The sequence below is a fragment of the Macrobrachium rosenbergii genome, chromosome 55 (assembly GCF_040412425.1).
Source record: "Macrobrachium rosenbergii isolate ZJJX-2024 chromosome 55, ASM4041242v1, whole genome shotgun sequence".
NCBI lineage: Eukaryota > Metazoa > Arthropoda > Malacostraca > Decapoda > Palaemonidae > Macrobrachium > Macrobrachium rosenbergii.
Genome location: NC_089795.1, coordinates 16,070,734 through 16,094,137, shown reverse-complemented (window position 1 = coordinate 16,094,137; position 23,404 = coordinate 16,070,734). Strand labels below are relative to the sequence as shown.

At 42.7% G+C, this 23,404-nt stretch overlaps 1 protein-coding gene across 3 annotated transcripts in view; it reads left to right on the top strand.

The window, feature by feature from the left end:
• Nucleotides 1–23,404, top strand: part of LOC136835229 (uncharacterized) — a 95,605-nt gene that overhangs the window by 50,370 nt on the left and 21,831 nt on the right. The window lies entirely within an intron of this gene.

The following is a 23,404-nucleotide window of genomic DNA, read 5'->3' as shown; positions in this document are numbered from 1 at the left end:
CCCTATCTGTCTGCTGGCATAAGAGCAACTGCTGCCCGGGGTTCTACTGACACCTGGTGCACAGGTACCAGTCCCGGGGATTCACCTTCCTGGACTGGTAAGGGTCCCCAATCTGTGGACCCAGGCCTGGCCCAGTGACAGTGAGTGAGTTCAGAATGTGCCGGCGCTCACTCACCCCCTGCCCATTCCTGTATGGGAGCAGTGCCAGGGTGTGGAACGGTGACGCCGGCCTACTGGTCCACTCACCTGGGAAAGGCAAGAGGAGGTCCCCTTACCAGTCTTCTTCTACTGCAGAGGCCTTGATTATAAGAAGACTGAAGCATGTCTTCGTAACAGCCCCTGTGCATGCTCGCGTGAACGGGTCCACTCTCCCTGGGACAGGCCCTGTCCATGTTTGCGTGAACCTGACCACTCTCCCCGACCCGTGCAGCTGTCGTCACCGCAGGTTGATGACCACTCATGGCCTTCCTCACCTGCAGGGACTTCAGCCTCCGGCAGATCCCTGAAGGGTGCTAGGCATCTCTTACCTGTCCCCTCCACCTCCTTGGGGTTTTCTGGGAGCCAGGAGCCAGATGGGGTTAGTGTTCGGGACTAGGAACGTTCATGCCTCCATCCCAGCCTGACCACGGAAGCATACGATCTGGGTACAGTCCTCGGACTGGACTGGTCGTATGCTCAAGTGGTAGAGAGATCACCAGGGGGTTCTGGCAAGCGTCTCTCCTGCAGAGGGAGTAGCCTGGGAAGACCGTGACCTGGCGGGACTCGGACATCCCCAAGTTTCGGGGGTGTTATTCATAGATCATCCGTTTGATACGGCAGTACAACAATCTCCAGGAAGAGACCATGGCTCCCCCCATGGAGGACCATCCCTCAGCCCTTGAAGCCTTTTGGGTCGGGACTTGCTGAAGGGGTCTTAGACCAGGTGAATTCTCATATCTGGGCAAGACAATTTGCGTAGGCCTAGCCGTTCATGCAAGACACTTCCTCAGCCTCTCACTCGCCAAAGGAGATACTACATGACCTTGGAGAAGCCCTTGCCAACTAAATAGGTGGACCTGGACCTGGTTCACCTGTGTCTGGGTCTGTCGCTGGACAATCTCCTTGCAGAGGGAGTTTCCCTTTCGCAGTAGGAGGCAGCGGCACTGGAATCGACCGCCATGGCAGCATTCCAGACCACCTCCTGGATGGATCTTTGGTCTCTTGTAGTAGCCAAGATCGCGTTTTCCTCTTCAGGTTCTCATAATTCCAAGGAGGAAGCCATATTCAGGAGGCTGATGTTGTTTGGAGGTAGAGTCATTTCCTACCTAGCCTACCAGACAGCTAACCTCTGGGCAAACCTGGTGCTCAAGAGGAGAGACAATGTTTTGACTCGGATCACCAGGTTTGTCAGTCCCAAGTCGGTATTGGTGCTTAGGAACGGACTGGTACTGGGTTCTGCTTCTCTCTTCTCTAGAGAAGAAGTGGATGCTGCAGTGGACAGGCTGCGGTCTGAGAATAATGACGTGCTTGTTCACCAGGCAGTGGCCAAGACCTCTGGGTCTTCGCGTGTCACTGCAGCCCGACCTTTGGGTCAGACTGGCCCTTCCTCTTCGGGTCCTAGGAAGTCCCAGGCTTCCAAAGAGCCCTGCAGGAATACCCAATACCCAGTCTTCTTCTGTCCCTGATAGGAAGTGTGTGCAGCAGTGCCCCTTTCAGCCCCCTGCCAGCCTTGAGGATCAAGGGTAAGAAGAAGGGAGGAGGGCGCTAGGGGCGGCATTCCTCCCCACTTGCTGCCACTGGTGGGGAGGTGCCTATCGAGCTATTGGGCAACATGGCAGCTATACAGACCGGAAGCCTGGGTAGTGGATGTCCTACGGGTATGATATTTACTACCCTTCGAGCTCCCGCCACCCTTCACCAACTAGACAAACGTTCCCAGCTTACTGAAGGATCTCACCCTGTGGGAAGTGGTGAAGGCAATGCTGAAGAAAGGCGCTGTAGGAGTCGTGACAGACTGGTCTCCGGGATTTAGCAGCCATCTTTTTTTCGTAGAGAAGACGTTGGGTGGTTGGAGACTGGTCATAGACCTTTCTCCACTGAACTGATTCATTCGCCAGACTCGGTTCAAGATGGGAACAGTATGCTCAGTAGTGTCGACCCCTGGTATTCACAGGATAGAGACCATAACCACTTGCAAATACTGAAAATTTGCATTAAATTGTTTCCTCCTCTAAAAACACTTATAACTGCCCATTTCAATAGTTCAAACAACAAATACTGTACCCTGTATACCTTAAATTAAAACTCTTTTAACTGCATATTTTGATAGTTCACTGCCTACTTTAATAGTTCAAACCAAATATAATGTACCTTAAACTATTATCCTAAAACACTATAATGTCATTTCAAAGTCATTTTACAATATTACCCATAAAAATATATGACTTACAGCTATGTGTGAAAACTAATCAAGTTACCCCAAAAGAGAGAGAGAGAGAGAGAGAGAGAGAGAGAGAACAAAAATATATATGAACATTAAAAATATTTCATACACCGGTGATACAGCATGTACACGAAGGTAAATAAAGATTAATTCACATAACTAGGTTATAAGAATATACAGTACAGGCAGTCCCCACTTACTGGTGGCATTGGTTAACAGCATTTCGATGTTACGGCGCTTGGCTAGTGACATCATTAACCCTTAAACGCCAAGCCTCTATTTACAAAAGTGTCTGTCGTATGCCAGTGGCGTTCGGGAGTTAGCGCCAAAGCGGAAAAAAAGTTATTTTCAAAAAATCACAGCATGCTTAATTTTTAAGATTAAGAGTTCAATTTTGGCTCCTTCTTTTGTCATTGCCTGAAGTTTAGTATGCAACCATCAGAAATGAAAAAAATATCATTATCATATATAAATATTGGAATATATGACAGTGCAAAAAAAAATTTCATATATAATTGTATACAAATCGCGCAGTGAGCAAAACAGTTAAAGCTAATGAGTTATTTTTTTTCTTTGTATTGTGCACTAAATTGCGATGATTTTGGTATATAACAAATTTTAAAACGATCAAAGCTACACAGAGAAAATATTATCACAAAATGATGCATGAATTTGTAACGTGTGGACGTAAAAAGTTTTTTTCTAAAATTCACCATAAATCGAAATATTGTGCTAGAGACTTCCCATTTGTTGCAAAATGAAGGCAATTGATTGAATATTACTAGACTGTAAGTGTTTTAGCTTACAATTGCAGTTTTCGACCATTTCAGTTGAGTTAAAGTTGACCGAAGGTTGAAATTTTGGCACTTATCGTGATTTATATGAAAATATTTCAAAACTTATAAAAGCTACAACCATGAGTTATTTTTTGTTGTATTCTACATGATATTGCGCACATTTTCATGTATAACACTTTATGTAATGCCTAATATAAAATGGTGCGAAAATTACGACAAGGTGACAAAAGAAATTCTGAGATTTTCAGCCAAGTTACCACGCGCGGACGTAAGGAAAAAGTTTTTTTCAAAAATTCACCATAAATCGAAATATTGTGCTAGAGACTTCCCTTTTATTGCAAAATGAAGGTAAATGATTGAATGTTACTAGAATGTAAGAGTTTTAGCTTACAATTGCGTTTTTCGACCATTTCGGTCGAGTCAAAGTTGACCGAAGGTTGAAATTTTGGCACTTATCGTGATTTATATCAAAATATTTCAAAACTGATAAAAGCTACAAACATGAGTTATTTTGTATTGTATTCTACATTAAATTGCGCACATTTTCATATATAAAACTTTATGTAATGCCTAATATAAAATGGTGCAAACATTACGACAGAGTGACGAAGAATTTCTGAGATTTTCAGCCGAGTTACCGCGCGCGGGCATAAGGGAAAAGTTTTTTAAAATTCACCATAAATCGAAATATTGTGTTAGAGACTTCCAATTTGTTGCAAAATTAAGGTAAATGATTGAATATTACTAGAATGTAAGAGTTTTAGCTTACAATTGCGTATTTCGACCATTTCAGTCAAGGAAAATATGACCGAAGGTTGAAATTTTGGCACTTATCGTAATTTATATGAAAATATTTCAAAACTGATAAAAGCTACAACCATCGGTTGTTTTTAGTTGTATTTTACATGAAATTGCGCACATTTTGATGTATAAAACTTTATGTAACGGCTAATATAAAACGGTGCAAACATTACGACAAAGTGGCGAAAGAATTTCTGAGATTTCCGGCTGAGTTACCACGAGCGGACGTAAGGAAAAAGTTTTTTAAAAAATTCACCATAAATCGAAATATTGTGCTAGAGACTTCCAATTTGTTGCAAAATGAAGGTAAATGATTGAATATTACTAGAATGTAAGAGTTTTAGCTTACAATTGCATTTTTTGACCATTTTGGTTGAGTCAAAGTTGACCAAAGGTTGAAATTTTGGCACTTATCGTGATTTATATGAAAATATTTCAAAACTGATAAAAGCTACAACCATGGGTTGTTTTTTGTTGTATTTTACATGAAATTGCGCACATTTTCACATATAAAATTTTATGTAACGGCTAATATAAAACAGTGCAAAAATTACGACAAAGTGACGAAAGAATTTCTGAGATTTTCGGCAGAGTTACCGCACGGACGCAAGGAAAAAGTTTTTTTAAAAATTCACCATAAATTGAAATATTGTGCTAGAGACTTCCAATTTGTTGCAAAATGAAGGTAAATGATTGACTATTACTAGAATATAAGAGTTTTAGCTTACAATTGCATTTTTCGACCATTTCGGTCGAGTCAAAATTGCCTGAAGGTTGAAATTTTGGCACTTATCGTGATTTATATGAAAATATTTCAAAACTTATAAAAGCTACAACCATGGGTTGTTTTTTGTTGTATTCTACATGAAATTGCACACATTTTTATATATAAAACTTTATGTAATGGCTAATATAAAATGGTGCAAAAATTACGACAAAGTGACGAAAGAATTTCTGAGATGCGTCGCTGATGCACTGTAGTGCGAGAAGAAAGAAATTCGCGCATGCGCGGCTGGGTAACGCTTGTAAACAAAACAACAGCATGATCTGTGAACTCCCAGCATCCCTCATGGCGCGTGATTTAAAATCTTTTGCAAACTAGGCCTATAACTATTTTACCGTACATCCACTCGGCACCCAACAGACAATTTTAGTAGACGTACAATACGTCCAGTCGGCGTTTAAGGGTTAACTGGATTTTCAGCGCCGTTAAGTAGGGATTTCGGCACTGATCTCCAGTTAAGTGAGGATTTCGGTGCCAATCTCCAGTTAACAGTGCTGATATCAAGTCAACGGAGCTGTTAAGCAGGGTTTTCAGCGTTATTATCACTGATTTTCAGTTAGTGGTGCTCAGGCGGGGACGGAACCCCCGCCATTACCGGGGACTACCTGTGTCAGTAAACATTAAACTAAAATCAGTCATAAAACAAGTAAAAAATGTACCAAAATTTCTTCAGTGCAACTGAGTTTTCTCTACAGCTAATAATGCTGCTTGAGCCATGGTTCATGAAACTTTCAGCCACGGCCTGGTGGTGGCCTGTCCTATAGGTTGCCAGATGCATGATCATGGCTAACTTTAACCTTGAATAAAAATAAAAACTACTGAGGTTAGAAGGCTGCAATTTGATGTATTTGATGATTGGAGGGTGGATGATCAACATATCAATGTGCAGCCCTCTAGCCTTGGTAGTTTTTAAGATCTGAGGGTGGACATAAAAAAGTGTGGATGGGCAGACAAAGCCATCTCAATAGTTTTCTATTACAGAAAACTAAAAAGAGGGGAAACTCCCTCACAAAGCATCAGCACTACAAGCCAATCATCAGCAACTAGCAAAGCTGGTACCCTGCTGTGTGATTGGCTACTTCCAACCCTTCCAGCCAATAGCGTCGTGATGGAGCTTATGTCAAAGCAAATAAAAAATTGTAACACGTATATATGTATGCATGCACCCATTTGATGATGGCTTTGTGAGCTTCCAGGAGTTTTAGTTTCATATTTTTATGTTAACCCTTAAACGCCGAGCCTATATTTACAAAAGTGTCTGTCGTATGCCGGCGGCGTTCGGGAGTTAGCGCCTAAGCGGAAAAAAAGTTTTTTAAAAAAAATCACAGCACGCTTAGTTTTTAAGATGAAGAGTTCATTTTTGGCTCCCTTTTTTTGTCATTGCCTGAAGTTTAGTATGCAACCATCAGAAATGAAAAAAAATATCATTATCATATATAAATATTGAAATATATGACAGTGCAAAAAAATTTCATATATAATTGTATACAAATCGTGCTGTGAGCAAAACGGTTAAAGCTAATGAGTTATTTTTTTTCGTTGTATTGTACACTAAATTGCGATGATTTTGGTATATAACAAATTGTAAAACAATCAAAGCAACACAGAGAAAATATTATCACAAAATGATGCATGAATTAAATAACGCTGGACGTAAAAACAAGTTTTTTTTCTAAAATTCACCATAAATCGAAATATTGTGCTAGAGACTTCCCATTTGTTGCAAAATGAAGGTAATTGATTGGATATTACTAGACTGTAAGTGTTTTAGCTTACAATTGCTTTTTTCAACCATTTCAGTTGAGTTAAAGTTGACCAAAGTTCGAATTTTTTCTATTTATCGTGATTTATATGAAAATATTTCAAAACTGATAACAGCTACAACCATGAGTTATTTTTTGTTGTATTCTACATGATATTGTGCACATTTTCATGTATAACACTTTATGTAAGGCCTAATATAAAATGGTGTGAAAATTACAACAATGTGACTAAAGAAATTCTGAGATTTTCAGCCGTTACCGCGCATGGACATAAGGAAAAAGTTTTTATCAAAAATTCACCATAAATCGAAATATTGTGCTAGAGACTTCCCGTTTGTTGCAAAATGAAGGTAAATGATTGAATGTTACTAGAATGTAAGAGTTTTAGCTTACAATTGTGTTTTTCGACCATTTCGTTCGAGTCAAAGTTGACAGAGGTTGAAATTTTGGCACTTATTGTGATTTATATGAAAATATTTCAAAACTGATAAAAGCAACAACCATGAGTTATTTTTTGTTGTATTCTACATGAAATTGTGCACATTTTCATATATAAAACTTTATGTAACGGCTAATATAAAACGGTGCAAACATTACGACAAAGTGAAGAAAGAATTTCTGAGATTTTCGGCCGAGTTACCGCGAGCGGACTTAAGTAAAAAGTTTTTTCAAAAATTCACCATAAATTGAAATACTGTGCTAGAGACTTCCAATTTGTTGCAAAATGAAGGTAAATGATTGAATATTACTAGAATGTAAGAGTTTTAGCTTACAATTGCATTTTTCGACCATTTATCGAGTCAAAGTTGACCGAAGGTTGAAATTTTGGCACCTATCGTTATTTATATGAAAATATTTCCAAACTGATAAAAGCTACAACCATGAGTTATGTTTTGTTGTATTCTACATGAAATTGTACACATTTTCATGTATAAAACTTTATGTAACGGATAATATAAAACGGTGCAAACATTACGACAAAGTGACGAAAGAATTTCTGAGATTTTCGGCCAAGTTACAGCGCGGACGTAAGGAAAAAATTTTTATCAAAAATTCACCATAAATCGAAATATTGTGCTAGAGACTTCCAATTTGTTGCAAAATGAAAGTAAATGATTGAATATTACTAGAATGTGAGAGTTTTAGCTTACAATTGCGTTTTTCGACCATTTCGGTCGAGTCAAAGTTGACCGAAGGTTGAAATTTTGGCACTTATCGTGATATGAAAATATTTCCAAACTGATAAAAGCTACAACCATGGTTTGTTTTTTGTTGTATTTTACATAAAATTGCACACATTTTCATATATAAAACTTTATGTAACGGATAATATAAAACGGTGCAAACATTACGACAAAGTGACGAAAGAATTTCTGAGATTTTCGGCTGATTTGCCGCTTGTGGACGTAAGGAAAAAGTTTTTTTCAAAAATTCACCATAAATCGAAATATTGTGCTAGAGACTTCCAATTTGTTGCAAAATGAAGGTAAATGATTGAATATTACTAGAATGTAAGAGTTTTAGCTTACACTTGCGTTTTTCAACCATTTCGCTCGAGTCAAAGTTGACCGAAGGTTGAAATTTTGGCACATCATTATTTATATGAAAATATTTCCAAACTGATAAAAGTTACAACCATGAGTTATTTTTTGTTGTATTCTACATGAAATTGCGCACATTTTCAAGTATAAAACTTTATGTAACGGCTAATATAAAACGGTGCAAAAATTACGACAAAGTGACGAAAGAATTTCTGAGATGCGTCGCTGATGCTCTGTAGTGCAAGAAGAAAGAAATTTGCACATGCACGGCTGGGTAACGCTTGTAAACAAAACAACAGTGTGATCCGTGAACTCTCAGCATCCCTCAAGGCGCATGATTTAAAATCTTAGGCAAACTAGGCCTATAACTATTTTTCCGCGAATATTTAAAAAACTTTTTGTAGTTGACGTACTGTACGTCCACCCGACAGACAATTTTAGTCGACGTACGATATGTCCAGTCGGCGTTTAAGGGTTAATGATACAGTAATTCATATTTCATTAAAGGATATGTAAGGACGGGATTGAGTGACATACTGGCTGGGTGTTGACTGGTTTATTGGAGGTTCCTTACTGAATGAATGTACAGAATCTTTGAAGTTATTATTGGCTGGTGTGAGCCGCAAAGTAGCATCATGAATGGCGAAGTGCCATAATAGTTCCTATACCGAAACCTGGAAGAGATCTAGTAATGTGAACAATTATAGACCAATCTCTTTAACAAGCTGTCTATGCAAGCTGTTGGAGATAATGGTAAATGCACGACTTATATGGCACCTACGTGAAAATAAAATTTGAACTCCTTCCCAGTTTGGCTCACAATGTAATCGATCTACATTAGAGTCTATCTAATTTGGAAGACCACGTACGTAGAGGATTTGAAAGAAAGCAAATTACAGTAGCTGTCTTTTTTTTGACATCCAAAAGGTATACGACACTACATGGAGGTATGCCATATTAAAATCATTACATAATGATAACATACGTGGCCATCTTCCTAAGTTTATTAAAAACTTTATGTCTGATCACACTTTCCAGGTGAGAATAGATAATGTTTATTCTAAGACATTTCCACTTGAAAATGGAGTTCTGCAAGGGAGTGTTTACAATTAACAATTAATGATATCAGTAACATGCTACCGGTCGGAATTAAAAGTAACCTGTATATGGATGATTTTGCCATATATTATACAGCATCATGCATAAAGCATGCAGAACGAATGATTAATAAAACCATAATAAAAATACATAAATGGACCTCAGTTGTGGGCTTTAGGTTTTCCATAGAAAAACTCAAGCTGTCATGTTTTATAAAAATAAAAATTGGAAAAAAGGTGAAGAAATAAAATTGAAAATCAGAAACCATAATGTACCAATAAGCCAGACTGCAAAATTTTTAGGATTAAATATTTGATGCACACCTGAAATGGAAAGCCCATATAACTTACATAAAATCAAAATGCAAAAGGGTGCTAAGTCTAATTAAAAAACTATCACACACAAATTGAGGAGCTGATAGACATACTCTTACCATACTGTATAAAGCAACGGTGTTATCAGTTACTGACCACGGAAGTGAAATATATGGTTCAGCGTCAGAAGCAGCACTGAATGACAATTCACAATGAATGGCTAAGAATATGCACAAGAGCATTTAGATCCTCACCAGTCTCCTCAGTACAAGTCGAATGTAGCGAGCTGCCACTGTTCCTCCATAGAGAGTTCATAACAATGAAAAGTGCATTAAGAATCAAGACAAGTGACTCACCAACAAAAAACCTATTTGATTGAAGGGATATATTTATAAACAATCATCCCTCCTTTCCCAATTAGAGCTAATAGATTGTTTGAGTCACTGAACATAGATATACAAGTACCTTCAACAGTGAAGTTACCACACCATTGGATCATGAATAAAGTAAGGACTTGCACACAGTTGAAATATTTATTAAAAAGTTCCTCATATACCCCAGAACACCCTAGACAAAAAACCATAGATCATACAAGACAAAAACGTTCACATTACGCTATTTATACAGATGGGTCTAAATCACAACATGGAGTAGGATATGCAGCTATATCCCGGAACAAGTCATATCAGTTGTCTTTGCCTAATAATGCCTCAGTCTTCACAGCAGGGTTGTGTGCAATTGCAGTAGCCATCAAAATTATAAAGCAAATATCATTCAATATTTTTTTTATTTTTAGCAATTCAAGAAGCGCTATAGAAGCTGTTCAGGGTTACTACTCAAAAAATGATATTGTACAGGAAACTAATGAACTCCACAAATTGTATAATAATGGAAAAAATATTGAAATATGTTGGATCCCTGCCCATGTAGGGATTAAAGGAAATGAAGAAGCTGATAAAGCAGCTAAAGAAGCAGTCCACATGGCAAGAGCAAATGTAAAAATCCCAATTAGTGATTACATAAGAGATGTAAAAACAATCATTGTAAATATATGGAACGAGGAATCGATAAATAATAAACTGAAACAGATAAAATCCAGTGTTGGAAAATGGAGCTCATCATGTCAGAGAGAGAGACACACACACACAAGTAATTCTGAAGCCTCTGCGAATAGGCCATACTAGTTTGACACATGGACACTTGATAAACAGTCCACATGGCCCTCCTCCCGAATGCCCAGAATGCAAAGTGTTGATAACAGTCAAACATGTGTTGTGTGACTGTCCAAAATATAATCAACAGCGAGTATCAACCTTTGGAAATAAATCGATGGGGGAAGTTTTGTTGGAATCTTATACATTTTCAGTCCCAATTTTAACATTCATGGTGTAACTTAATAGACAAAATGTAAAACCAAGTAAATAATGAAAATACAGAAGCCCGTAGGCAGTTTAATGAATAAAAAAAATTATGTAATTTATTCTGAATTTTAATTTTTAATTTTGTTCATGAAACTTACCTGTCAGATATATATACAGCTGTATTTCTCCGAAATCCGACAGAATTTCAAAACTCGCAGCACACGCAGTGTGGCCAGGTGGTTAGTACTCATTCCCGCCGCTGGGTGGCGGGAATCGGGAACCATTCCCATTTTCTATTCAGATTTTCTCTGTCGCCGGTACTGTTAACATCTGTTTACAGTACCTCCGCCTCTGGATTTCGTTAACTTGCATAGTTTTCCACTTGAGTATTCTATTGACTTTTGGTTTTTTGACTTTGGCTTGTGGATTGGCATACGCTTTTTGTGGACTGTTTATGATTTTGCTTTTGACTGCTCTTGAATGATGTCTGGTACTAGTTCTGCTAGCTTTCGAGTATGTTGTGTGAGTGAGTGCAAGGTGAGGCTACCGAAGGCTTCGGTAGACCCTCACTCAGTTTGCATGAGGTGTAGGGGGCATGTATGTTTGATCAATGATCGCTGCAAAGAGTGTGAGCCTTTGTCTGATGCAAGCTGGAAATTGTATGATTCTTATGTTTGTAAGTTAGAGCATGACAGGATCACGAGGTCTTCCTCCAGGAGTGTGTGTAAGAGTCAGGGTTCTATTTCATCACCTGATAACCCCAATGTAGACATTGTTGTACCTGTCCCTGTGGTTTTGCCTTCGGGCCCTGAGGTTGTGTCTGCGGGGGGTTTGGCCCTGACGGAGATCATGAACACCATCCGTGCTCTAGAAAACAAAGTGTCTTCGCTACAAAGTGCTGTGCAGTGTGAGTGTTCCCCTAGTGTCGTGGAGGGGGCGTCAGATCGGCCCCATAATGCTTCTAGGCCTGGACCTCTGTCAGACTCCCAAGACTCAGGAGAAGGCATGTCAAAGCCGTAAGAGGGTTACGGGGCTTCCCACCGATCTGACGTCCCTTCGGCAGGTCCTGTTGTCACTTCCCAGGCTGCCAAGGATCGTGCTTCTCGTATCCTTAAGGACTGCTTTTCATCCTCCGAGGCGTCCTCCCCTCGTAGGGGTGGAATTCTCGTAAGGACTCTCGCCCGCTGAAGAGGAGCTTTTAGAGAAGACGCTTCCACGTCAGTTTTCTCCATCTGTGCGGGATTTTGAAGCTTTCCCGCCACAGAAGAGGACCAGAACGTCGTCAGAGGAGGACGTTTGCGAGCGCCCCAGTCGCTCTAAGGAGAGAGCTGTTCTTGCTCCTGTAAGGAAGAAGAAGGCGTCCCCTCGCCCCTCTTCTTCCCGTAGGTTCTCCTCTCCTCCTGGATATGAGACCTCTCCTTCCAAGAGTATCTTACGAGATATGCAGCGTCAGTTGGCCTCTCTTCTTGCCGAGAAGGAATCAGAACCGCGTCGTCGCAAGGACTTGAGGCTTCCCATTAAGAAGTCCAGGAAGTCCCCTTCTCCTGCTCCTTTTTCTTCGACACCATCTCCTGCTTCTTCGCCCTGTCGTCCTCACAGCTCACGAGTTCCCTTTCGTGATTCTCGTCATCATCACGACGCCTCGCAAGCAGCTATCCAGGACTCTTCATTAGCTGCTCGTCAGGACGCTTCTCTTGCTGCCGTGCAGGACGTTCGGCAGGACGCTCAGCATGACGCTAGGTTGGGCTCCCGATCGGATGCTCTTCAGGACGCCTCTTTAGTCGCTCGTCGGGACGCTCCAGAGCATTCTGATCCTGCAGGGAAAAGTAGATCCCTCTTCCGTATCGGACCTCAAGGCCTTCGTTCCCCGAAAGCTTTTTGTGATTCTCGTGGTTCGCCCATTCATGAAGGAGAAGTCTCTGGCGATTCAGAGCCTGCGGGATTTGATCAACCTTCTGCTTCCTCGTCTTCCGACTACCAGGTGTTAACCGGTCTTCTTAAGGACTTATTCGGTGATAAGTTTAAACCCTCGGCTCCTCTCTCTCCTCCTTCGCAGCTTGCCTCTTCCAAAGCGAGGAGAACACCAGGGTTTGTGAAGATGACTTCTTCACTGGCTACGAAGAAGGCCTTCAAGAAGGTTAATGCCTGGATGGAGGAACGGAAGACGCAAGGCAAGACTTCTTTAGCCCTTCCTCCATCTAAGCTTTGCGGTAAGGCGGGCATGTGGTATGAGACAGGTGAGGACGTCGGTTCTCGAGTTCCTTCTTCGTCTCAAGGAGATTTCGCCAGCCTTGTTGACGCTTCCAGGAGGTCCCTACTGTCGACTGCTAAGGTTTCGTGGACGATGTCCGAGACCGACCATCATCTGAAGGGACTCTTCCGATCTATGGAAGTTTTCAACTTCTTAGACTGGTGCTTGGGTGCTTTGGACCTCAAGCTTAGAAGCCCCGACTCGATCAGCCTGGGGGAGCTATCCAGTGTTTTGAATTGCATGGATAAGGCCGTCAGGGATGGCTCAGAGGAACTGGCTTCCCATTTTTGTACAGGTCTTTTGAAGAAGAGGGCCTTGTACTGCAATTTCACCTCCAAGTCAGTTTCTCCGTCACAAAGGGCTGAATTATTGTTTGCCCCTTTGTCGAGCCATCTCTTCCCCCAGCCTTTAATCAAGGACCTCGCTTCTAGTCTTAAGGAGAAGGCCACGCAGGATCTTCTGGCCCATTCGTCTAGACGTCCTTCAGTCCCTTCTACGTCGTCGTCAGTTCTGTCCTTCAAGAAGAAACAGCACTTTTGTGGAGGAGCTTCTTCCTCGAAATCAACTCCGCAAGGGAGAGGTTTTTCCAGAGGAGCAGCCCCATCGAAGCCCAGGGGCAGAAAGTGATCTTCAACACCTCCAGACACCTGTGGGAGCCAGGCTACTTTCATTTGCGGGAGCCTGGAGAGCGAAAGGGGCGGACTCTTGGTCCGTCGAAGTTCTAGAGAAAGGCTACAAGATCCCCTTTCTCGATTCGCCACCCCTTTGTCGTCACCCAAGGATCTGTCGCCCTCCTACCATTGGGAAAAACAACAGATCCTTTTAGATCTTTTGGAGCAGATGCTCGTAAAAAGAGCTGTGGAGCCAGTTCAGGATCTAGCCTCTCCGGGGTTCTACAACCGACTGTTCTTAGTCCCGAAACAGTCGGGAGGTTGGAGACCTGTACTGGACGTAAGCAGACTGAATCGCTTCATTGTCAAAGAGAAGTTCAAGATGGAAACGTCCCAGTCTGTTCTCGGAGCTCTAAGACCAGGAGATTGGATGGTCTCTCTGGACTTACAAGACGCATACTTCCATGTTCCCATACATCCTCAGTCAAGACAGTACCTGAGGTTTGTACTGGGGGGAAGAGTCTTCCAATTCCGAGCTCTTTGCTTTGGTCTCAGCACAGCTCCCATGATATTCACAGTGATCATGAGAAGTGTGGCGAGGTGGCTTCACTTGGCGGGGATCCGCGTTTCGCTTTACCTAGACGATTGGCTCATTCGAGCTTCTTCCCAAGCTCAGTGTCTGGAGGACCTAAATTCGACATTGGAGTTGACGAAGTCCCTGGGACTTCTAGTCAACAAAGAGAAGTCCCATCTGATCCCGACTCAGTCCATCGTCTATCTGGGGATTCAGATGGATTCAGTGGCTTTTCAAGGCGTATCCATCCCAAGAACATCAACAACATTGCTTGGAAAAAGTTTCATCTCTCCTGGGAAGGAAACATGCTCGGTGAGGGAATGGATGAGTTTGCTGGGGACCATTTCCTCGCTGGAGAAGTTTGTTTCCCTGGGGAGACTTCATCTCAGGCCGCTCCAGTTTTTCCTAGCGGAGAACTGGATGAACAAGGAGGACCTGGAAGAGACCTTGAAGATCTCTCCGTCTGTCAAGACTCACCTGAGGTGGTGGCTCGACCCCTTGTTACTGGCAGGAGGCGTTTCTCTAAGTCTTCAGAGTCCCGACCTAGTGTTGTTTTCCGACGCGTCCAGGGAGGGATGGGGAGCAACACTAGGAGGGGAAGAAGTGTCAGGCACCTGGAGAGGGGAACAGGTGTCCTGGCACATCAATCTCAAAGAAGTAGGAGCTATCCATCTAGCCCTTCAATTCTTCGAGGATCGAGTGTCAGGCCAGGTTGTTCAGGTGAATTCCGACAACACCACAGCCTTAGCTTACCTCAAGAAGCAGGGGGGTACTCGCTCCCGTTCCCTGTTCAACCTGGCAAAGGAGATCCTGCTTTGGACTCATGCTCGGGGATCACAATTCTCACGAGGTTCATCGCGGGCGTGGAGAATATCCGCGCGGACCTTCTCAGTCGGCAGCATCAACTTCTGCCGACGGAATGGACCCTTCACGAGGAGGTGTGTCTGGATCTGTGGAGGTTATTGGGACGTCCCCTAGTGGACCTCTTTGCGACGTCCAGAACAAAGAGGCTTCCTCTTTACTGCTCTCCTGTCTTAGATCCAGGAGCCTGGGACTGGAAGGGCCTAGATCTTTACGCTTTTCCTCCCTTCAAGATCCTGGGAGAAGTGATCAGAAAATTCTCAGCGTCGGAAGGAACAAGGATGACTTTAATAGCCCCCTTTTTGGCCAGCAGCGGATTGGTTCACAGAGGTCATGACCTTCCTTGTGGACTTCCCAAGGACACTCCCCTGAGAGTAGATCTTCTCAGGCAGCCCCATTTCCAAAGATTCCACAAAACCTCCCTGCTCTGAGTCTAACTGCATTCAGACTATCTCGAAAGTTGGCAAGAGCGAGGGGTTTTTCAGAGCAGTGGCAAAGGCTATCGCCAGTGCCAGAAGACCCTCTTCTAATTCAGTCTATCAATCGAAGTGGGCCAATTTTAGGAGATGGTGCAAGAGCAGCGGGATTTCCTTGACCACGACCTCTGTGCCTCAAATAGCAGACTTCCTACTGCATCTCAGGGAGAAAGAAAAACTGGCAGTCTCTACTATTAAAGGCTATAAAAGTATGCTGTCGGCAGTCTTCCGACACAGGGGCCTAGACTTAGCCGACAACAAGGATCTTCACGATCTCTTGAGATCCTTTGAAACTGTTAAGGTTCCTAGGCCCATGACTCCTCCTTGGAACCTAGATGTGGTCCTGAAATTTCTTATGTCAAGTCCTTTTGAACCTATGTCTTCTGCTTCTCTCAAGAACGTGACTAGAAAGGCTGGTTTTCTAACTTCTCTGGCGACAGCGAAGAGGGCTAGTGAAGTTCAGGCTATTAGCAAGCACATTGGCTTTAGGGGTCCTAATGCTGTTTGCTCCCTAAGTCCTTTATTTCTTGCCAAAAATGAAAATCCTTCAAACCCTTGGCCCAAGACTTTTTGAAATCAAAGGTTTGACGGAGATTCTTGGACAAGAATCATAGAGAGTCTTGTGCCCTGTCAGGGCTCTCAAATTCTACTTAGCCAGGACGAAAAGAAAGCCGAGGCCCGTCGGACAATCTGTGGTGTTCGGTTAGAAGACCTGACTTGCCAATGTCCAAGAATGCTCTGTCATTCTTTTTAAGAAGTACTATTAAAGAGGCTCATTCTTCCTGCCAAGACGGTGACATGAGGCTTCTTAAGGTGAAAGCTCACGAAGTGAGAGCCATCGTGACTTCGGTGGCTTTCCAGAAGAACATGTCTCTTAACGATCTTCTGGGTACCACCTTCTGGCGGAGTAATTCAGTGTTCGCTTCGCATTACTTACGAGATGTGAAGTCAACTTTTGAAGACTGTTCTTCGCTGGGACCATACGTTTCCGCAGACACAATGTTGGGAGAAGAGGGCAATACTCATCCTATCCTTTAGGGGTTAGGTGGTATTTTTTAATCTTGGTTTTTGTTTTCTCGGTTGTTGGGTGGCCACCGATGTGGACGTCCCAATCTTTAGCCTATGTTAGGTTCAATGGCTTAGATAGGCTCGGTCAGGTGGTTGGTTGTTGCTCCTTTTCCCTCTCAGTATGGTCATATGATCTAGTCCCATTGTGGTCACGCCCCCGTGGACAGGTCATCTAGATCTCACCAGCTTTATAGGTCCCTACCTTGCTGGAGAATCTAGTAAAGCAGAAGCAGGCTTGGGTGACAGTAACCTCGAAGTCAGCTATGCTAACAGGTAAGGAACCAAGGCATCAATCGCCTACATTTATTTGTTTCCTAAATCCTATTCTGTCTCTACCCACCTCCAATGGTGGGATTCAGCTGTATATATATCTGACAGGTAAGTTTCATGAACAAAATGATATTTTAATGATAAAATAAAGTTTGTTCATACTTACCTGGCAGATATATATAATTATAGTGCCCACCCACCTCCCCTCAGGAGACAGTGGCACTAGAAAATCTGAATAGAAAATGGGAATGGTTCCCGATTCCCGCCACCCAGCAGCGGGAATGAGTACTAACCACCTGGCCACACTGTGTGTGCCGCGAGTTTTGAAATTCTGTCGGATTTCGGAGAAATACAGCTGTATATATATCTGCCAGGTAAGTATGAACAAACTTTATTTTATCATTAAAATATCATTTTTATGAAATTTTATTTAATTCTTTTTAATCTTTAATTTTTTTTGTATGTATGGAAACGAGCAAATGTGCTTATCGTATACATGTGTTTCAGAGTAAAAGCATGTTCATTATACAGAGTTTTTCTTTAAAACTTCATTTTAACTTATTTATCACCATGCGAATGACCTATTTGGTCCTAGTTCTAGGCGTATGGCCTAGACCTGGTATTTCATCCTAATCCTTCGGGCCAGCCCTATGAGAGCTGATACTCAGCTCAGTGGTCTGGTTAATCTATTTTAATAATAATAATCTTCCCTAGGGAGTTGGTAGATGCTGCAGTTGACAAGTCTCGGTCTGAAGACAGTGACCGCCTTGTCCATCAGGCAGTGATCAAGACCTCCGGGTCTTCGCGCTGCACTGCAGCCCGGCCTTCGGGTCAGGTAGCACTTCCTCAGCCCCTAAGAAGACCCAGGCTTTGATGGATGCCGCAGGAACACCCAGCCTCGGAAAGGGTGCTCAGTCACGCCCCTTTCAACCCTCTTTCCAGTCTGGGAAAGGGGGCAAGGTGAAGAAGAAGGGGAAACACTAGGGGCAATGTTCCCCTCCAGCTGCTGCCATTGTTGGGGTGTGCCTGTTGAGCCATTGGGCAACATGGCAGCAATACGGAGCCGAGACCTGGGTAGTGGATGTCCTTTGGGGGGATATCTACTCCCCTTCGAGCCTCAGCCACCCCTCACCAACTCTCCGGTCCATCTGGTTACCTACGTTCCTAGTTCGCCGAAGGATCTCGCACTCAGGCAAGAAGTGCAAGCCATGCTGAGCAAGGGTGCTGTGGAAGTTGTGTTGGATCAGTCCCCAGGCTTTTACAGCCGTTTATTTCTTGTAGAGAAAGCCTTGAGGGGTTGGAGACCGGTCATAGACCTCTCTCCCTTGAACCGATTCGTGCTCGCCTCCATCAGGGAGAATGACTTCATGCTTACGGTGGACTTGAAGGATGCATATTTCAAATACCCGTCCATCCGTCCTCCCACAAGTACCTTCACTTTATCCTCAGGGAGACGATGTTCAGTTCAGGTCACTCTGGTTCAGGCTCTCGACCACTCCTCAGGTGTTCACGCTAGTGTTCACCCTAGTGTCAGCTTGGACCCATTCACGCAGGATACATCTGTTGAGGTATCTCGACGACTGACTTGTCCTGGCGAGCTCCTGCTCGCAGTTGCTTCAGGACAGGGATAGCAGCAAGTCTCTCCCTCAGACTCTCGTATCAGCTGGTTCAGGAAGGCAGCACAGCTGTTCCTGTCTCGACAGGATCAGCCAGGTCGACAGTGGCAAGTCGTCATCGGTCACCTGTCGTCGTTGGAGAAGCTGGTCCCTCATGGGCGTCTTCACCTTCGTTCCCTTCTGTAGAGACTAAAGGAGTACTGGTCCCAGTCTCAAGACCCTCAATCTCTTCTCATTCCTCTCTGAGGGGAAGTGAGAGAGGATCTAGACTGGTGGCTGGACGATAGGATCCTCATAATAGGAGTATGCCTGCATACTCCCCCTCCTGACGTGCTTGTTTTTGGATGCATTGACCGAGGGATGGGGCACACACCTGGAGTTGCTGACTTCGGGAGTGTGGAACCGAGATGGCAAGTGCCTTCACATCAACATCCTGGAACTCAAGGCGGCCTTTCTGGCCCTCCAAGAGTTTCAGGATCGAGTGATGGGAAACTCCGTTGTGTTGATGAGTGACAACACCACAGTATTGGCATATGTCAACAAGCAGGGGGGTCTTGTATCCCTCCCACTTCACCAGTTGACTATGCAGGTGCACAATTGGTCTGTGGTTCACTCAGTAGAGCTGTCAGCCAGATACATTCCAGGCAAGAGGAATGTAGTGGCAGACAAGCTCAGCCACCAGAATCAAGTGGTAGGGACCGAGTGGTCCCTTCGCTCGGACATCACGTAGAGGTTGTTCGATCTGTGGGGGTGTCTAGTCACAGATCTGTTCACCACCAGGCACAACAGAAAACTTAAGGTCTTCTGTTCAGTCGTGCCAGACCCATAGGGTGTTGCAGAGGATGCTTTTCAGCACCTGTGGGACAACCTCGACGTCTATGCCTTCCCTCCGTTTTGTGTGATTTGCAGGGTGATCAGCCAGGTGTTGGTCACCCCAAATCTCAGAATGATTCTGGTGGCTCCCAAATGGCTGCAGGCTGTTTGGTATCCCGACCTGCTAGCTCTGCTCTCCCAGGTATCGAGAGAGATTCCTCCCTGGCCCAACCTGCTGTGTCAACCCCACTTAGAATGGCACCACCAGGCAGTGCAGACCATGTCTTCACGGCTGGCAGTTATCCAGCATCTCTTGTGAGCGAGAAACTTTTTGCGTTGCGCAGCAATAGAGATGGCTGAATACCTCATTCAGTCCTCTGCAGCGGTATACCAGGAAAACTGGGTCTCCTGTGGTTGGTGTCGTGGAGGGGTATCTCTCCGAGCTTCTGTTCAGCAGGTCGTGGGCTTCCTCATCTTCCTTCACCGAGAAAAGCTTCTCTCGTTTCAGCTGTAAAAGGCTAGAGGGCTGCACTCGGTCTAGTCTTGCGGCTGAAAGGAGTAGACATCTCATCCTCCTTCAAGATTTTGCTACTGATGAGAAGCTTTGAAAGATCTTGCCCACCCAGGGACCTCAGGCCCCCTGCGTGGGATGTGACTCTCATTCTAAGGAGCCTGACTCGTGCACTGTATGAGCCTTTACGAGAGTCATCAGACGGATCTGACCCTCAAGACCGTTTTCCTGCTTGCCCTGGCATCACGAAGAGAATAGGAAAACTTCAGGGACTTTCCTTCAATGTTAAACATTCAAGGGGATGGGGATTGGTTACTCTCGATTTCGTCCCAGATTTCGTAGCGAAAACTCAGAACTCATCGGTCCTTGACGCTAGGTTCGAGTCCTTCACGATGCCCTCCCTAGAGGACTTTGTAGATAATGACCCAGGCGAGATGCTACTTTGTCCTGTTAGAGTGCTGCGGCACTATCTGAAGAGGACTCGCCATTTCCTGCCTGAGTGTCAACGACTTTTTGTTAGCACTGGCTCATCCAAGAAAGAAGTATCCAAGAACACGATTTCTTTCTGGCTTCATGAGACAATTAGGAGAGCATACTCTGCTGCTGGCGAAGACGTCACTGGTACCTTCCCCCAAGGGGCATTGGTCCGACCTTCGCATTCCGGAAGAACATGTCGGTTTCTCAGGTATTGAAAACGGGGGGTGTGGTCTTGACGGACCAGTTTCACCTCATTCTACCTTCGGGACATTGCATACAAGTCCTTGGACACTTTTCGCTTGGGACCTGTGGTGGCTGCTCAACAAGTTGTGTAGCTTTCCCGGCTCCTCCAACAAGACAGGGTTGCATCTCGCCTAAGATGTTCGGATGTGGATACGGGAATGAATGCGAGAGTGACTGGCCTCTCCTTCTTCTCCTTCCCTCTCATCCTTCGTCTCTTCCTTCGAGCAGAGACTGGACGGGCCGTACATGCTGGATTTGGCGGTCGATGCAGGTAAGCATATACTTTGAGCTCCCGTTCTATTTATCCTTCCAGGATGATAGAAGCAAACCCGCTCGTTCCTTTAGCAAGGGGAGGAAGGAGATCCTGACAATAAGACAAACCCAATGCTTGTATTTGCCTTACTGTCTCCAACCTTTTAGGTTCATCCTAGCCCTTTTTTGTATGAGGCTACATTTACCTCCCTCATACAAAAAGGCCCAGAAGTCTGACAATTGGTTATGAGTTTCCACACCCTGATCAGTTTGTCAGAGGCAGGTTTCTCTTCCTTGCTGCATTGACCAGGAAGAGAATCCCAGATGTGGCGAACTCCAGTCAGTTCATGAGACTCACTCAGATTCCTCCCTCCAGCCAGTGAGTCTTCGTAATGTAAAGGACCGATGGTTTGTATATCGCGTAGGAACAAATCACAATTTTTTTTAACTAAATTGTATTTTTCCTAACTATACAAACCTGAGGTCCTTTACATCACATTTCATGCCCACCTCATGCCACCCCTCAATCTGAAACCTGGACCGAAAGGCAAATTGGGATGTTTACATCCGGGCAGGCGGTACTCCTGCCTAACGGACGGTAGTTAACCCTTTAACGCCAAAGCCCTATTTACAAAAATGTCTCCCAGATGCGGCGGCGTTAGGTGAGTTAGCGCCAAAGCGGAAAAAAGTTTTTTAAAAATCACAGCACGCTTTAGTTTTTAAGATTAAGAGTTCATTTTTGGCTCATTTTTTTGTCATTGCCTGAAGTTTAGTATGCAACCATCAGAAATGAAAAAATATCATTATCATATATAAATATTGGAATATATGACAGCAAAAAAAAAACTTGTATATAATTGTATACAAATCTTGCTGTAAGCAAAACGGTTAAAGCTAATGACTGAATTTTTTTTAGTTGTATTGTACACTAAATTGCGATGATTTTGGTATATAACAAATTTTAAAACAATCAAAGCAACACAGAGAAAATATTATCACAAAATGATGCATGAATTTGTAACGCTCGGACGTAACAATTTTTTTTTTTCAAAAATTCACCATAAATCGAAATATTGTGCTAGAGACTTCCCGTTTGTTGAAAAATGAAGCTAATTGATTGAATATTACTAGACTGTAAGTGTTTTAGCTTACAATTGCAGTTTTTTACCATTTCGGTCGAGTTAAAGTTGACCGAAAGTCGAATTTTTTCTATTTATCGTGATTTATATGAAAATATTTCAAAACTGATAAAAGGTACAACCATGAGTTATTTTTTGTTGTATTGTAAATGAAATTGCGCACATTTTCATATATAAAACTTTATGTAACGACTAATATAAAAAGCGGTGCAAATATTAAGACAACGAGACAAAAAGAATTTCTGAGATGTTCAGCCGAGTTACAGCAAGAGACGTAAGGAAAATGTTTTTAAAAAATTCACCATAAATCGAAATATTGTGGCAGAGACTTCCAATTTATTGCAAAATGAAGGTAAACGATTGAATATTACTAGAATGTAAGAGTTTTAGCTTACAATTGCTTTTTTTGACCATTTCGGTTGAGTTAAAGTTGACTGAAGGTTGAAATTTTGGCAGTTATTATGATTTATGTGAAAATATTTCAAAACTGATAAAAGCTACAACCATGAGCTAATTTCTGTTGTATTCTACATGAAATTGCACACATTTTCATATATAAAAGTTTTTGTAACGACTAATGTAAAACGATGCAAACATTACGACAACATGACGAAAGAATTTCTGAGATGTTCGGCCGAGTTACCGCGCGCAGACGTAAGGAAAAATTTTTTTTTTCAGAAATTCACCATAAATCGAAATATTGTGCTAGAGACTTCCAGTTTGTTGCAAAATGAAGGTACATGATTGAATATTACTAGAATGTAAGAGTTTTAGCTTATAATTGCGTTTTTTTACCATTTCGATCGAGTTAAAGTTGACCTAAGCTTGAAATTTTGGCAGTTATCGTGATTTATATGAAAATATTTTAAAACTGATAAAAGCTACAACCATGAGTTATTTTCTGTTGTATTCTACATGAAATTGCGCACATTTCCATATATAAAACTTTATGTAACGACTAATATAAAACAGTGCAAACATTACGACAACGTGACGAAAGAATTTCTGGCACAGACGTAAGGAAAAAGTTTTTTTCAAAAATTCACCATAAATCGAAATATTGTGCTAGAGACTTCCAATTGGTTGCAAAATGAAGGTACATGATTGAATATTACTAGATCGTAAGAGTTTTAGCTTACAATTGCGTTTTTTTACCATTTCGGTCGAGTCAAAGTTGACCGAAGGTTGAAATTTTGGCAGTTATCGTGATTTATATGAAAATATTTCAAAACTGATAATAGCTACAACCATGAGTTATTTTCTGTTGTATTGTACATGAAATTGCGCACATTTTCATATATAAAACTTTATGTAACGGCTAATATAGAACAGTGCAAAAATTACGACAAAATGACTTAAGA